This window comes from Petaurus breviceps, unplaced genomic scaffold, assembly GCF_028583685.1.
Source record: "Petaurus breviceps papuanus isolate PSGF00001 unplaced genomic scaffold, PetGlider_PUasm1.0 128, whole genome shotgun sequence".
Lineage (NCBI taxonomy): Eukaryota > Metazoa > Chordata > Mammalia > Diprotodontia > Petauridae > Petaurus > Petaurus breviceps.
The window spans coordinates 8,442,464-8,459,479 of record NW_027185664.1 but is presented as its reverse complement, the minus strand read 5'-3'; the positions used below and the strand labels follow the sequence as shown (position 1 = coordinate 8,459,479).

The 17,016-nt window shown below is 39.1% G+C and overlaps 1 long non-coding RNA gene and 1 pseudogene across 2 annotated transcripts in view; one reads left to right on the top strand and one right to left on the bottom strand.

The window, feature by feature from the left end:
* LOC138172526 (uncharacterized) overlaps positions 1–17,016 on the bottom strand; it is a 166,313-nt gene that overhangs the window by 75,877 nt on the left and 73,420 nt on the right. The gene's annotated exons all lie outside the window — the stretch shown is intronic.
* On the top strand, positions 31–536 carry LOC138172516 (small ribosomal subunit protein eS8 pseudogene; annotated as a pseudogene).

Genomic DNA, 17,016 nt, shown 5'->3' with positions numbered 1-17,016 from the left:
TTCATCTACTCTTTGCTGCTCATGTTGAGGATGGGGATCTTGTGGGACAACTGGCATGAGTGTTGCAAGATGGGGGAAAGCACAAGCCCTACCACAAAAAAAAGTGTATCAGCTGGACAGCCCATCCACCAACACCAAGATTAACTGTTGTACCCACACCTTAAGAGTCCAAAGAGACAACAAAAAGTATGGGTCACAGAGGCTGGTCATGTGGAACTTTTTCTGGTGCTCTGAGTGCTGTACCCACAAAACAAGAATTATTGTCATTGACACAAAAGAAGGGAGAAAATTTGACTCCTGAGGAGGAAGAAATTCTAAATAAAAGTTGTCAAAGAAGATCCACAGGAAAAATGGGGAGTGGAAGAGGAATGTCAAAATCAGCTTGCTTCTGGAAGAAACAGTTCCAGCTGAGCAAGCTCCTCATCTGCATCACCATATCTATTTCAGGCCATTGTGGCTGAGCAGATAGCTATGTACTGGAGGGCAAAGAGCTGAAGTTCTATCCAAGAAAGTTCAAGGTCAGAAAGGATAAATAGCCCTTACTCAGACATAGTCTTAACTGAGACATTCACTAACAGAATAAATCCTCAGATAGGAGAAGGAAGGAAGGAAGAAAAGATAGAAGGTAAGAAGGAAGGGAGGGAGGGAAGATGGAAGTTAGAACAGTTCTGCCCACGCATATCTGTGAGCAGTTTATGATCTATTTCTCTTCTAATTTTAACCGTATTTTCTTTAATATTAAAGTCATGTATCTATTTAGAATGCATTATAGAATATGGTGTAAAGTGTTGGTCTAAGCCTAATTTCTGCCAGACTGCTTTCCAGTTTTCCAAGTAGCTTATTTTTAAATCAAATAATAAGTTCCCCTTCTCCCTTCCCCAGTAATTTGTTTTATACTTTACCAAACACTGGGTGATTGAATTTCATTCTTTCTGATTCTCCCTTGTCTAGTCTATCCTGCTGATCTCTCTATACTTTTACTAATGCAAGATGTTATTGATGATTGCTACTTTACAATATAGTTTGAAGTGGTGTACTAGATAAAGCATGGTACATGAATTCAGGAGGACTCATCTACATGAGTTTAAATCTGCCCTCAGACACTTATTAGCTGCATGACCCCGGGCAATTCACTTAACTCTGTCTCAATTTTCTTATCTGTAAAATGAGCTGGAGAAGGAAATGGTAAACCCCTCCAGTATCTGCCAAGAAAACCTCAAATGGGGTAACAAAGAGCTGGCATGACTGAAAACAACTTCATCTTTGCTTCTTTGCATTTCCTTTCATATTCTAAATCTTTTATTTTTCCAAATGAATTTTATTTTTATTTTAAGAAGTTTTGTAAAGAATCTTTTTTTTGTAATTTGATTGGCACAGCATTAAAAATGCAAATTAATTTTGGTAGGGTTGACATTTTTATTATATTGGCATCACCTAATCATGAGCAATCCAGCTAAATATATTTTTTTCCAAATTTCTTTAAGGAATATTTTGTAGTTGAATCTATACAAATCTTTCTGTACTTTGGAGACTGATCCATAAATATTTTATACATTTTGGAGCTATTTGGAATGAGATTTTCCTTTCTATTAATATTTCTTCTGTTTTTGATTATTATAAAGAAATACTATTGGTTTTTGAATATTTATTTTGTAGCCTGAAATTTTGTTGAAGATATTGTTGCAATTAATATAATTGCTGATACCTTGGATTTTCAAATTAATCCATCATTTCATCAGCAAACACAGATAGTTTATTTCCTTTTTACCTATCTTTATTCCTTTAATTTTTTTTCTCTCATCATTACTGTTGCTAGCATTTCCAGAACTATATCAGTAGTGGGTAGAGTGGGAATCCTTGCTTGACTGGTATTTATTGGAAAAGGTTCTGGTGTATCCCCATTGAATAGGATGTTAGCTTTTGGTTTTAGATAAATGCTTTGTTATGATATTTAAAATGTCTCTCAATAGTTACACTTTGTAAAGATTTTAGCATAAAAGACTTATTCTCTGTCAAAGGTTTTTTCCAAATTTATTGAGATGAGGTAGTGATGAGGGATGGCTCCCAATAGTTCAGCAGGAACTCTGATCTTATCTAAGACCAGAAAACCTTCGATTCAGTCTTGAAAGAATTCAGTAGGCCCAAGCCCACTAGGAGTTAGAGTAGTAAAAGTTTATTGTATCCTTTACAGTGGGCAAGAGTCCTTTAAGGGGACCTGCAACCTTAAAGGGGTAGAATTAAGGTTTTTACAGAAAAATCCATAGTAGAACCCCTGCCAATTATGCTAACTAGGTGATTAAGGGTGGGATTAGGGAGGAGTTAAGGTGGGGTCAGTGTTTAAAGGGACATGCATTTTTCATGTAACTGCACAGGCATATTGCCCATGATTCACTGGGAAAAAGCCCAATGCCGGGCTACCTGGAGGTGTGGTTTTAGGCTTGAAACGTCACTAAGTTGGTTAGCGGTCAAGGGCTGATGGAGAAGTGCCCAGTCTGCCACCCATCAGTGTCATGTTTGACAAGATTGATGTCTGGGAACCAAAGCTCTTAAGGAGTTAACCCAGAGATAGTGTCCTGAAAGATTCAATGAGGCAGCCAAAGAGTCAATCTAGAGACAGGGTACCAAAGGATTCATGGGGGCAGCAGGACACTATACAAGGGGGAGATAATAGTTGACTAAGCTGGAATGTTTATAGATACTTTAGTGAAGGATTCATAGGAATAGTTTGTTATTGTTCCAAGCTGAGATAGTTGTAGTTGGGCAGAGTTATTGCTCTGAAGCTAGGGGCGGGGGGAGAAGGGGCAGAATTAATGCTCTGAGACTTGGGGGAGGGGGTATGATTTTACAAACTGGTTTTACAGACTGATGTTATAAAGTGGTATTACACATTGATGTTACTAACATAGATCCCAAACACCCCATCAGCAGTGCAGGGGCAGAGTCAAGAAGGCAGCGAAGAAACAGGACTCCGAGGGGCTCCCACTTCCACCTCCTCCAATTCATGTAAAAGGTGACTCTGAACAAACTTTGGAGCTACAGAACCCACAAAATGACACAGAGAAGCTAACCTCCCTCTGAGGACAGACTGGCAGGAATCGTCCAGTGAAGCACTCTGGGAGCCAAGCCCAGCCCCGAAGGAGCCCGAGGTTTTAGCCTCAGGGTAGCCACAACCAGCTGCCAGCTGAAAGGACTTCAGATCACTAGCAGCTCTGGCAGTTTCAAGAATTATCAACCCATAAATGTTAAGGACAAAGTGAGAGGTTTATATGGACTTTGTGAACTGGGAGTTCTGAAGTGCAGTCAGGCCTTTACCCCTGGAGGGAGAAGTGGCTGAGGCGCTGTGGCCCTGCAGCCACTACCACCATGTGGCTGCTTCAGAGCTCCTGGTCTGCAGATTGTAGGGGGGACCAAGCGACCAGTCTTAGGAGTATTTGCTCTTGCTTTAACCTGCTTGGATCTGGATTGCAGTCTAGGGTAGAGGTCCTGGAGTGCATGACCAGTTTGCCAGAACATGTGGAGGCCTCAGAGTGGGCACCCATCTAATACCTCCAGCATCTGAGAAAACCCCAGAGACTGGAACAAAGTTCACCCCTCTGGTAACAGAGTTCTACTGTGGCAAAAAGCTCTAAAGTCAAGTAATTGAGTGGCAACATGAGCAAATGAAGGAAGCACAGTGGTCCAACTCTGGATTCCTATTTTGGGGACAAAAAAGATAGGGGAATGGAACAGGAGGAAAACAATGAAGTCAGAAATCCTGCACCAGAAGCTTCCAAGGAAAGAATAAGCTGCTTACAGGCCGTAGAGGAGCTTAAGAAGGATTTTGAAAACCAAATAAGAGAAGTAGAGGAAAAATTGAGAAGAGAAATGAGAATGATGCAAGAAAATTATAATTATAAATCAATTGTAAATTGAGAGTCAACAACCTGACTGAAGAAAATAACATCTTAAAAAAGATACTAACTGAAATGGCAAAAGAGGCTGAAAAAATCAATGAGGAGAAGAATGCCTTAAAAAGCCAAATTTGCCATATGGAAAAAGAATCTCAAAAGCTCACTGAGGAGAATCATTCCTTCAGAATAAGATTGGATGCAAGTTAGTGACTTTAGGAGAAATCAAGATACTATTAAACAGATCCAAACAAATGAAAAAATGGAAGGCAATGTGAAATATCTCATTGGAAAAACCACTGACCTGGACAATAGATCCAGGAGAGATAATTTAAAAATTATTGGACTACCTGAAAGCCATGATCAAAAAAAAAGAACCTAGAAATCATCCTTCAAGAAATTCTCAAGGAAAATTGTCCTGATGTTTTAGAACCAGAGGGCAAAATAGAGGTTGAAGGAATCCACTGATCACCTCCTGAGAAAGATCCAAAAAAGAAAACCCCTAGGAATATTATAGACAGGTTCCAGAATTCCTAGATCAAGGAGAAAATATTACAAGCAGCCAGGAAGAAACAATTTGAATACTGTGGAAATACAATCAGGATAACACAGCCTCTGGAAGCTTCTACATTTAGGGATTGAAGGTCTTGGAATATGATATTCTGGAGGTCAAAGGAGTTGGGATTAAAACCAAGAATCACCTACCCAGCAAAACTGAGTATCATGTTTCAGGGGAAAAATATGGTCATTCAGTGGAATAGAGCATTTTCAAGCATTCTTGCTGAAAAAACCAGAGTTGAATAGAAAATTTGACATTCACATACAAGAAGCAAGAGAAGCATGAGAAGGTAAACAGGGAAAAGAAATCATAAGGAACTTATCAAAGTTGGACTATTAACATTCCTACATGGAAAAATGATAATTGTAATTTATGAAACTTTTCTCAGTATTAGAATAGTTGAAGGGAATAGGAAAAAAATATATATATATGTATACATATATATATATGTCTATATAGGAGGGTATATGGGCATATATACATATGTGAGTATGTGTATATATGTGTACAGGTATACATAGATAGAGGGTACAGGACCAGTTGAATAGGAAGGGATGATACTTAAAAGGTGAAATCAAGAAATGAGAGAGGGGGGCGGCCAGGTAGCACAGCGAGTAAGAGCACAGGCTCCAGTGTTGAGAAGACCTGGAGATCGAATCCCGGGCTCAGACACTTAGCACCCACCCAGAAACACCTGGCCGTGTAACCTTGAGCAAGTTACTTAACCCCAATTGCTTAGGGGCGGCCAGGTGGCTCAGCGAGTAAGAGCACCGGCTCCAGTGCTGGGACGACCTGGAGATCGAATCCCGGGCTCAGACACTCAGCACCACACCCAGAAATAACTGGCCGTGTAACCTTGAGCAAGTTACTTAACCCCGATTGCTTAAAAAAAAAAATGAGAGAGGAATATAATGAGAGGAGATGAGGACAGATAGAATGGAGTAAATTATCTCATATAGAAGAGGCAAGGGAAAACTGTTACAATGGAGTGGAAGAACAGGAAGGCAAAAGGGAATGAGTTAAACTTATTCTCAATGAATTTGGCTTAGGGAGGGAATGACATACATACTAAATAGGGTATCTCACCCTACAGGAGAGTAGAGGGGAAGGGAATGAGAGGGGGGATGATGGAAGAGAAGGCAGAGTGGGGTGGAGGGAATTTGGAAGCACCTACTTTTGAAAAGGGATAGGATCAAAGTAAAGAATAGAACAAGTGGGGGGTGTGATGGGATGGAGGGAAATATAGTCAGTGTTTCACAATATATCCACTATGGAAATGTTTTGTATAGCTACACATGTACATCAATACTATATTGAATTGCTTATCTTCCCAGTAAGGGTAGGTGAAGAGGGATATAGGGAAAGAATCTGGAATTCATAGGTTTAAAATCAAATGTTCAAAATATATTATTATTATTTTACATGTAACTGGGAAATAAGATATACAGGCACTGGGGCATAGAGATCCACCATGCCCTATTGGAATGTCAGAGGGGGCACGGGGGAAGATATAGGAGAGAGCAGATTGGGGGAGGGGATATTCAGTGGAATCACTGTTTTGGGGTGGTGGATAAGGGAAAATGGGGAGAAAATTTGAAATGAATGATGTAAGCTAAAAAAATAAACAAAAAAACAAATTTATAGAGATGATCATGTGGTTTTCAATGTTTTGGTTTATAGCATGATTAATCATGTTGATTGTCTTACAAATAATAATATTGGCTTATAATTTTCTCTTTGTGTTTTATATTTCTCTGGTTTAGGTGTTAGAACTGTATCTCATAAAAAAGATTCTGGTAGGGCACTTTTTCAATTTTTGAAAATAATTCATGAGATAAGGGTATTAACTGTTCTTTAAAAGTGTGAAGTTGTCGTCTTGTAAATCTATCAGGACCGGATCTAGCCTGCTCTTGGTTTGATCCTCCTTGTTTACAGATCACTAAGAAACTGATATCTGACCACAGGAAGCATGCCTTGGAGCCACGCCTATATCAGAAAGGAGACATATGTAACTCTTATAAAAGAACAATTAATAGAAGAAACTTCTTGACCACATAGACAGTAAACTCATAGATTTTAAGCTGGAAAGGTCTAATTTTACAGATAAGGAAACTGAAACCTAGGGAATTCAAGGAATTTGCCTAAAGTCAAACAGAAAGTAAGCATCAGAGGTGGAATTGACCCCCAAGTCTTCTGAATCCAACATTCTACTCTGCTATGTTTAAGGTTGCATGACCTCTTTTGTTGGCTTTTATATGCTAACCATTAACTGGGATAAAATAGTCAATGAAAGTGATAGCAGTAGCTCTGCTTCATTCTGGGGAAGCTCTGAATTCATGACCCTGGTGTAGTTTTGCCTGCTTTCTATGATAGCAAAAAGAGTGTGGTTCTGGGAAGCTCTGTTTTAGGTTATCTTCCACTTTGGTGCATAATACAAGTCCCTGTATGTGGTAAATTAAGATCAAGTTAAAAGATTGTTCAAAGGTCACTGTCCACCATCTTTGAATCATTATTTAAAAACTTAAATTCCTTAAGCATACTTGACAGACTGGTAAGAAATTTGGTGCTAACATTACAGAATTACTCTCATTCTCTCTGTCTTTCTGTCTCTGTCTCTCTCTGTCTTTATTTTATCTCTTTCTCTTCATTTCTCTGTCTCTATCTAGGTGTTTCTCTGTCTCTGTCTCTGTCTCTCTCCTAGCTCCTGGCCCAGTGCTGTTTATATTGACTGGATAATTTTAGTCCATATGGAATCTCATCACCATGGATATTTCTTCAAATAGTGGTATAATTGGATGATATTCTGTTCATATAGATCAGGAAGATGAATTCCAAAATCTTTGGGGACTTATATTATACTCAGCTCCCATGAGTTTAGCAATCATCTCTACACACAATTCTTTATATCCAGCCTAGCCTCTTTCTTAAGTTTCAGTTGTACATTCTTAACTACCTATTGGACATTTCAAATTGCATATTCCAGAGACATCTCAAATCTAATGTACCCCAAATTGAACTCATTATCTTTCCCAAAAAAATCTATCCATTTTCCAAAAATCCTTATTTTTGTTGAAAGTATTCCAGGTCCCGAACTTTGCATTCATCCTCAAGAGGCAGCTAGATGGGAACAGTGGTTAGAGCTTGGACTTAGAGGCAGGAAGACCCCACTTCAAATTTGGCCTTAGACTCCTGCTAGCTATGTGACCTGGGGAAAGTCACTTTATCTCTATTTGCCTTAGTTTCCTCATCTATAACATGGGAATAATAATAGCATTTATCTTGAAGAGTTGTGATGTTTTAATGAGATAATATTTGTAACACACTTAACAACTGCCTGGCACATAGTAGGTGCTTAATAAATACTTGTTTTCTTCCCCTCCCCCTTTAAAATCTGGTTCCTATCTATTGTTATAGCCTCATTGTACATTACCCTGCCTCACTCAACAGCACTCATTTTGGACCTCTGATTTCTACAGCCATACTCATTTTAGATGTTTTCAACTTTTCTACCATGCCCCTATACAGGATCCCTTCTTCCCTTCCACCATCACTATTTAGCTTTCTTTTGTATTTTCTCTTTCCCCCATTAGATTCTAAGCTCCTTTGAGGGCAGGGACTATTGTTCTTTTTCATATTTGTATCTTCAGTGCTTAGCACAGGGCACATAGTAGGTGCTTAATAAATAATTTTTGACTATTTGATGACTATCTTTAGAAGTATCATGAATAAATGAACAAAAATGGTTGAATTCCTGTGACCATGGGCAAGTTTTATGCTGTCCATCTCCTGCTAGATACAGCATGTCCTTTGAAGGAAGGAAACAATGACAGGTGTATTTTGAGGAAGGGAAGCAAGAGCATGGCTTGGGTGTCTTTCATCTGTCTCAAAATTCCTCCTGCCCCAGTGCAATAATTTCCACCCATGCCAGCATGAGGAAAATTCTACCCCTGTTGCCAACACAGTATCTTAATTGGCATGTGGAGAATCTCCAGAGCAAAGAGAAGAAACCTACCTTTGGACTATAGATCTTCCCTCTTCCTTTGTGTCTGTCCTTTGATGGAAAAGGAAGAGGACAGTTTGGGGAAGGGAATTTTGTTCTCGTACTGTACAAATTTGACTTCTATCTCCTGCTGTGCTCTTTCCTACTCTACTGTGCATACTTTCTACTCTTGGGAGAGAGAGGAAAGGAGCAGGGAAGCAGGCATCTCATCTTACCATTTGCCTTTCTACCCATGTCCCTTTCATCTCATGCTGCTCTTAGCTCCAGCCTCATCTTCAACCTCTGTTGGGAAGAGTGCTTCCCCCCAACCCCAATGATTAATATTCTCACATCTGGTCATATTCTTCACATGCCAATGATTCTAAACCACTATGGACCATTCTTCAAATCCCATCAACTGATTCCCTATTCCCATCCACCTCAACTTTCCCACACCAAAATCTTAACCTAATACCACCCAACCCTTTCCAGGGTGCCCTCTGCAATGCCTTTTCCATAGGCAACAAACTTCCCTTCACACTTAATCTTTTCCTTTCTTATGCTTTTTATCTACTAGCTGTTACTGAAACTTGGCTACTCCTAGATTACAGACTCCTTGGTTATACTTTCTAATTCTAGCTAAACCTTCATTTATTCTCCTCAGCTTGTTGATTGTAGAAGCAAGCACCCCAGTGTCCCCAGGGTCGCTGCCAACACAGGTTCTTGGATCTGCTTTGATAAAGGAAAGCAACTCAAAATGGGTTAACAAGCTTACTTTAATCAGTCAAATATGTATTGTTTACCTAGTTCAGGGGAAAAAGGTCAGCACCCCGAACTTCAGAGTATACAGACAGAATTATCAAGACAGAGAAACAGATCAAGTAGACAGTTTTCAAACTGTTCAACCATTACATCCATACCAAATCAACATCTGGGCTTTTCAAAGCTGGGGGGCTCTCAACAATGGCTTCCCAGAGTTTCATCTGATCAAATCACAGAACACTTCTCAAAGTGAGCCCCAAAACAAAGCTACACATCAGGGCTTATATAGTCTTCTCCTGCCTCAGAGAATGTAACAACCTTATTGACCCACTGGCCAATCAAAAAGTATCTACTGAAAAACAAGCCTCCCACCCCAGGCTCCAGGTGCAAAATTTACATTCCTATTACACTGATTAAGGCAGGGAAGTGAGAATACTATTCCTTTCCCATTGCCACTTCCAGGTTCTCCCCCTACTTTCATCAGTTAGTAACCTTCTCTTCCTTTGAGTTTCATGCTATTCATATCTATAATCCAATAAAAATCCTGGTAACTTTTGTCTTCAGAGTCTCAGGTCATTCCCTTTCCTTCTTCAATGACTTCAGTACATGACTCACAGTTTTTCTCTCCTTTCTAACTCTTGTCTTCATATTAGAAGACTTCAACATATATTGTCTTTCCCTCAAACCCCTTGACCACTCATATCGTCAACCTATTCACTTCCCATGAGCTACTCCTCTACCTCTCCTAAGTCACAGACAAAGGTAGTCATATCTTTGATCTTGCAAATATACCCCCTCCATATTAAAAAATTCCTAAATTCCCTAATCCAATCATAACTTTTCTCTCAGATACCTTCTGCCACTGTCTTCAATCCAATAAAGAGGTCTTACTTCTTACCAAGGGTAACTCCAATACTTGTTCAAGTGATACAATTCCAGCCCATCTCCTCCAACAGATTTCCTTCTTTGTTATCCCTACTCTTTTACTTCTTTCATACTTCATCCTCTACTATTTCATTCCCTGCTGCCTACAAACATGCCCAGGTCACCCCCATCCTCAAAAATCACTCTCACTTGATCTGTTCATCTCCACTATCATCCAATATCTCTTCTGCCCTTTGTATCTAAACCCTTGGAAAAGTTCATCTACAATAGGTATCTCTACTTTTTTTTTTCTCTTCTCATTCTCTTTCTCTGCTCCCATAGTAGTGTTGCCTTAGAATCCAACTCCTAACTATACCATTTGACCAAAACTTCTCCCTCCAAAGAGTTCCGTGATCTCTCACTTGCCAAATCCAATGACCTTTTCTCAATCTGCCTTCTCCTTGACCTCTCTGAGGCTGTTGACACTATTACTAACCCTCCTCCTTGATCTTCTCTTCTCTATAGGTTGTTAGGACACTCCTCTCTCTCCTGCTTATCCTCCTACCTCTCTGGCCACTCTTTAGTCTCCTTTGCTAAATCTTTGTCCAGAACATGCCCTCTTATAGCAGACATCCTTCAGGGTTCTACCCTGAGCCCTCTTCTCTTCTCCCTCTATATTACTGCACGTGGGGATCTCATCAGTTCCCATGGATTTAATTATCAATTCTTTGACAATGAATTTCAGATTTAAGTGTCCTGTCCTAATATTTCTGGTAACCTCCATTGCATATTCAACTGCCTTTCAGATAACTCAAACTGCATGTCCAGTAGAGATCTTAAATGAAATATATCCAAAACCAAAATGATCATTTCCCCCAACCCAAATCCTCGCTGCTTCCTACCTTCCCAATTACTCTAAAGAGCAGCACCATCCTGAGAGTCTCTCACTTTCACAGTCTAGGACTCATCCTGGATTCCCCACCCTCTCTCAACCCCTATATCCAATCTGCTGCCAAGGTCTATTGATTCTACCTTTACAACATCTCTTATATCTATATATATCTTCTATATGTCCCTTATCTCTTGTGAGACTACCACAACTCTGGTGCAGACCCTCATCACTTCATATCTGCACTATGGCTATAGGTTCCTAGTGGATCTGTCTGCTTCAAGTCTCTACCCCTCCCCCAATCTGTTTTCCATTGTCTAATCAGCAGAATCATTTTAGGTATCTGATAACATTGGGGGGTTTAGCTGTAATTTTTTTGTAGTACCAAATAGAACCACACCCACTGAGGAATTCAATTTAATACAACAAGCTTTCATTGGTTAAGCCAGTTATTCTGGCATATTCTTGAGGTTGCAAAGACAAGTGAAATTCTTTTTTTCTCTAAGTAATGTGTATTCTATTGTGCTATGTGCATGGATGACATATAGATTCTTGCAAAAGAATATCCCTTTTATAGATAGAACATTAAGTTAACTGGGGCAGGGAGTATTTTTTTTTTAAATATATCAGAGTAGAATGTTAGTTTTTCCATTGCTTTTGTATTACTCTTAATGTTTTGATGTTTTTGAGTTCCTGAGTTTATGTGCTATAGAGATTTTAGAACAGAGTTTGCCCAGAATAATTTCGTGGCAATAAAGGACTGTCATTATGAATATCATGCCTGTTCTAAAATACCCAAAATAATATTCACCTGTTCTGAAAATAATTCTTAAAACATTTAGGTACAAATCTGACTTTCCAATCAATCAATATTTGTTGCAATATTCAAGACCCTATACTGGGTGTTTCAGGTGAATAGGAAGAAGCATTCTATGCCTATAATCAAACATTCAATCAAATTAGTATATGCCAAGCATAGTAAGACAAAAGCTAAACTAATCCTGCCTTCAAGGAATTTCTATCCTATCAGCTACTCATCTGAGTACAAATGAAAAATAATTAGTAGTTAAACTGAAATGAACTGGCAAAGGCATTAAAGAAAGAATCCAGTCTTTTGAAAGAGAAGATTGGCATGGGGGTGTTATTCCTTATTTTTTTTCCTTTGGAATGTAAAGATAGTTTTAATGGAGTAGAGAACTATCCATATGGAAACTCCCCATTACTTATGTAGACCAGCAACTCAACTGTAATTTAGTCTTAGAGAACTGACCAAGGTCACTGAAAGGTTAAGTCAAGTTCATTTGTAAGAGCCAACTAAGCCAGCACTATGCTAAATACTATGCTAAGATGCAAAGAAAGGTGAAAAAATAGTTCTGTGGATCCAGGACTACTGACTGGCATGCTTAAATTTATATTACAATGCTGCCTAGTGAGATTATTAATTTGATTATCTTTTGTAACTTCAATTACAATGAACAATTAGTTTTTTATGTTCATAGTGATTTCTTATATAACACTGATTTCTCCTGAGTGACCACAAGGTAAGTTTCACTGTTTCCAGCGCTCTTGGTATAAGCCCATTCATTCATTCATCCCCAGAATATGTTTTCTGTGTTGTAGTTATAATTTCAAAACCTGTCTGAGATATATTCCTGTCTAATTGGAAGTGGAGATCATGCAAAACTCCCTCTGAAATGCATTAAAAATGTAATAAAATAATTGTACAAAATATAAATGATTATAACTGAGTTTCATTTATGTAATTTTAGAAAGATAATTATTTATAAATCTGTAGAGTATAAAAAAACAGCTTATCCATTAAAAACTACACAGCTTTAATACTTTAAAAATAGACATGGATTCTACATATTTGCTATTGAAAGAAAATATATTAAATTTTAGAAATTTGATATCTACTTGTTAAGGAAACCTAAATTTGAAATCAGAAGACCTCACTTTTAGAACTAACTTTGTAACCACTTAACTATATGACCCCATTCCTAGGGTTTCAGTTTCTTCAACTGTGAAATGAAGTGGTTTAAATGAAACGATCTCTAAGGCCCCTTTTAGGGCTAATGTTTTCTGTGGCAACGAAATATGATAATAAACAGGAACCTGAAATATAGTTATAAAAACAGAACAGTTTAGTCTTGTTTCTTCGGACATATTGAAACCTTCACACTATAATGATATTTCTTTTCTTAGGGTTCTCTTCCCTTCTTGGCTGCCATGAATATATGTGATTTGTGGCAACTGTAGCATGATTTTAACACTTGATTATATTCAACTTACAACTTTAATTATAAACTATTTTTAAACTGGGCCTGAGCCTGCAATTTCTTCAATGTAGGGAACTTCTGATGAGAAACTCTCTTTCATTGCAAGTTGGCATCTACTCTGCAATTGTTAGGCCTCATAAATAGTTTGGGACATGGAAAGGTGCTTCTGACAACTCACAGAACCCAGAGTCACACAGCCAGTATGTGTCAAAGGCAGGATTTGAATCCAGAACTATCTGACTCCAAGGTTAACTCTTCAACTGTTATGCCATACTGCCTTCTTCTTAAGTTGCTGCTATGTTATACTTGTTCACAGGCCCTGTCAATATGGAGTTGAGAGACATTTGACTTAGAGTCAAACTGAACTGAATTCTCTCAAGACAGGCAATTACTTCAGTCTATTTGATGCATCAAGCGACCCTAATGGAGAAACAGGTGGTAGTATGTGTCTGGTTAGTTAAACCACTGCCACCCCATTGACCATCAATTCTTTTCAAGTTCCAGCAGAGACAGTCCAGGATCCTGACTGAACACAAAACATATGGAAGTAGTAATGCTCTCTCACAAAAATAATCCTGCTTCCAGTCTATCCTAAAAGCCACAATTTTTAATATATACATTTTTAGCCTTCTGGTGCAAAGATGGCAGAGTGAGGAAAGACCCTCTGAAGTCCTCCCAAAGTCTCATCCAAATGACTTGAAAATGGCCTCAGAATTGTTCTAGGAGCTGGGAAGGAAATTACCAGCACAGCAGTAAAGGTCTGTCTCACAGGGGTGGGAGGTGAGCAAAGCACAAGAGCAGCAGCAGCCAGCCTCACAGCAGGGGTTCCTCAGCAAGGCTTCTAGCCTGCGGCCATCCAGCAGCAAAGCCCTGCCCTCTTGCAAGGCAAATGAGCAGACTGTGCGCCACAGCAAGGCCCCACTCCAGCCACCCTGCTCCCAGCACAAGCCACCAGTAAGGTCTTGACCAGGCTGCTGAACAGTAGTGAAGCCCTGCCCCAGGGCTGACCAGCAGTGAGTCCTGGCTCCAAGAGACCCTGTTTCCATAGCAACCTAACAGCAGGTCCCCACCCCTGGGTCAGACTAGCAAGAAGATCCCTCCTCCAGGGTCAGCCATCAAAATGACTCTGTTAACATAGCAATTCAGTAGCAAGGCCCCACCACAGGGGCAGGCCAACAACTAAACTACACACCCAGGAGAGGCCAAGAAGATAGTCCCAACCCCCCAGTACAAGCCAGAAGGGAAGCCTGCCCTAAAGAGAAAGCAAGCAGCTAAGGCTCAAAGCACAGTGAAAGTCAGCAGTAAGACGTAGAGCCCCAGCACAAAATACTTGAAACAGTGCAGGACCAGAGCCCAACTCTTGCATGAAAACACCAAGTCACAAAAAAGGCAGAAAAAAAATTCAACATAAAACAAACAAAAAGAATTTGACTATAGAAAGTGACTGTGGTGGCAGGGAGGATCAAAGCATAAACTTAGAAGGGGAGAATAGTGTCAAAATGGCTTTTTGTGAAACATCAAAATATATATATATATATATTGGTCTCAGGACCAAAAATAATTTCTGGAAGAGCTTAAAAAGGATTTTAAAAATCAAATTGGAGAAGTAGAGGAAAAATTAGGGAAAGAAATGAGAGTAATGCAAGAGAATCAGGAAAAAAGAGTCATTAACATCGGAAAAGATACACAATAATTTAACAAGGAAAATAACTCCCTCAAACATTGAATTGGCCAAATGGAAAAGGAAGTGTGAAAATAAAGAAAATAATTCCTTAAAAATTAGAATTGAATCAGTAGTCAAGATGGTGGAGAAAAGGCAGAGACTCCCCTGAGTTCTCTCCAAAATCATTCTGAATACCTTTAAATAATGCTGTAAAAAAATTCCTGGAGTAGTGAAATTCACAAAAGGGTGGGGTGAAATAATTTTCTAGTCAAAGGCAACTTAGAAGGTTGGCAGGAAAAATCTGTCTGGTTTAGAGTGGAGCACAGTTCAGTATAGGCCATGCCAGCACAGACCCAGCCCCAGAAAACCAGGAACTCAGCCCACAGGTGGTAAGGGGGTTGAACATCTGGGTAGAAGATTACAGAGTATCTCTTTGCTGCCACTGAGTCAAGACTCCACTGCTTTCCCCTACTAGGATCTGGGGCACAGTGCTGGGTGGCAGTCCCTGAGCAAGGAAGAGCACAAACACACCAGACCTTGTGAGCTGCAGTGGAGGGGGAACCTTCCTCACAGTTCCACGGAAGAAAGAGTGCTTGTGGTCTCCTATAGACAAGAGCACACCTCTCCATAGATCATACCACCTTGGAAGAACTGAAATTTACAGGTGCCTAGAAGCATCTCTAAAAACAGCTGCACAAAACCCCTGAAGGTTGGGACAGAGTTCCCTCTACCCTGAAAGCAGTGCCCTACTTTAACAAAGAGTTAAAACTTAAGAAATAGGCTGGGAATATGAGCAAACAACAGAAAAAAATTCTGACCAAATAAAGTTACTATGGTGATAAGGAATATCAAAACACACACTCAGAAGAAGATGGCAAAGTTAAAGTTCCTACATCTAAAGCCTCCAAGAAAAATATGAATTGGCCTCAGACAGTGGAAGAGCTCAAAAAAATTTTGAAAATCAAGTAAGAGAGGTAGAACAATAATTGGGAAGAGAAATGAGAGTGATGCAAAGAAATCATGATGAATGAATCAACAGCTTGGTAAAGGACACAAGAGTACACACACATGCACACACACACACACACACACACACATACACATACACATACACACTACTGAAGAAAATAACACCTTAAAAAACAGACTAGGCCAAATGGTAAAAGAGGTACAAAAAGCCCATGAGAAGAATGCCTTAAAAAGTAGAATTAGTCAAATGGAAAAAAGAGGCACAAAAATTTACTGAAGAAAAAAAAAGTCCATCAAAAGTAAAATTGACCAAATGTAAAAGGAGGTGTAAAAGCTCTCTGAAGAGAAAATTCCTTAAAAATTAGAATTGAGCAAATGGAAGCTAATGACTTTATGAAAAAATTGAAAAACAATAAAAGAAAACCAAAATATTTTTTGAAATAGAAGACAATTTTATTTTTGTCTCATTTTAATATCTCATTGGAAAAACAACTGACCTGGAAAATAGATCCAGGAGAGACAATTTTAAAATTAGTGGACTACCTGAAAATTATGATAAAAAAAAAGCCTAGGCATCATCTTTCAAGAAATTATCAAGGAAAATTGTCCTGATATTCTATAACCAGAGGATAAAATAGAAATTGAAAGAATCTGCCAATCACTTCCTGAAAGAGATCCCAAACAAAAACTGTCAGGAATATTATAGCCAAATTTTAGAGTTCCATGGTGAAGGAGAAAATACTGCAAGAATCCAGAAGGAAATAATTCAAGCATTGTGGAGCCACAGTCAGGATAACATAAGACTTAGCAGCTTCTACATTAAAGGATGCCGAGAACCAAGGAGGCATGACTGTAGTGCCAGTATTTTTTCTGTCTGTTTTGATGTTTGCCATATTCGTCTGCTGTTGTTGCAGAGGTTCTGGAACCTTACTGTTGCTTCAGAAGCCCTGAAGGAGGATTTTCTTGTATGTTTACAGAAATCCTGAAGGAGGGTCTTGCTGATGTTTTCACAGGTCCTGAGACTGTTCTGCAGGCCAAAAGTGAATTGATGAGGACACTGTCAATGTATATTGTGGCTTTGTTAAGCTTTGTCTTCCTAGGAGCAGAGATTGCGGAGAACTTGCCTTGGGTCAGGATGAAGAAAAGACCTCTCCTTGGGTATTAA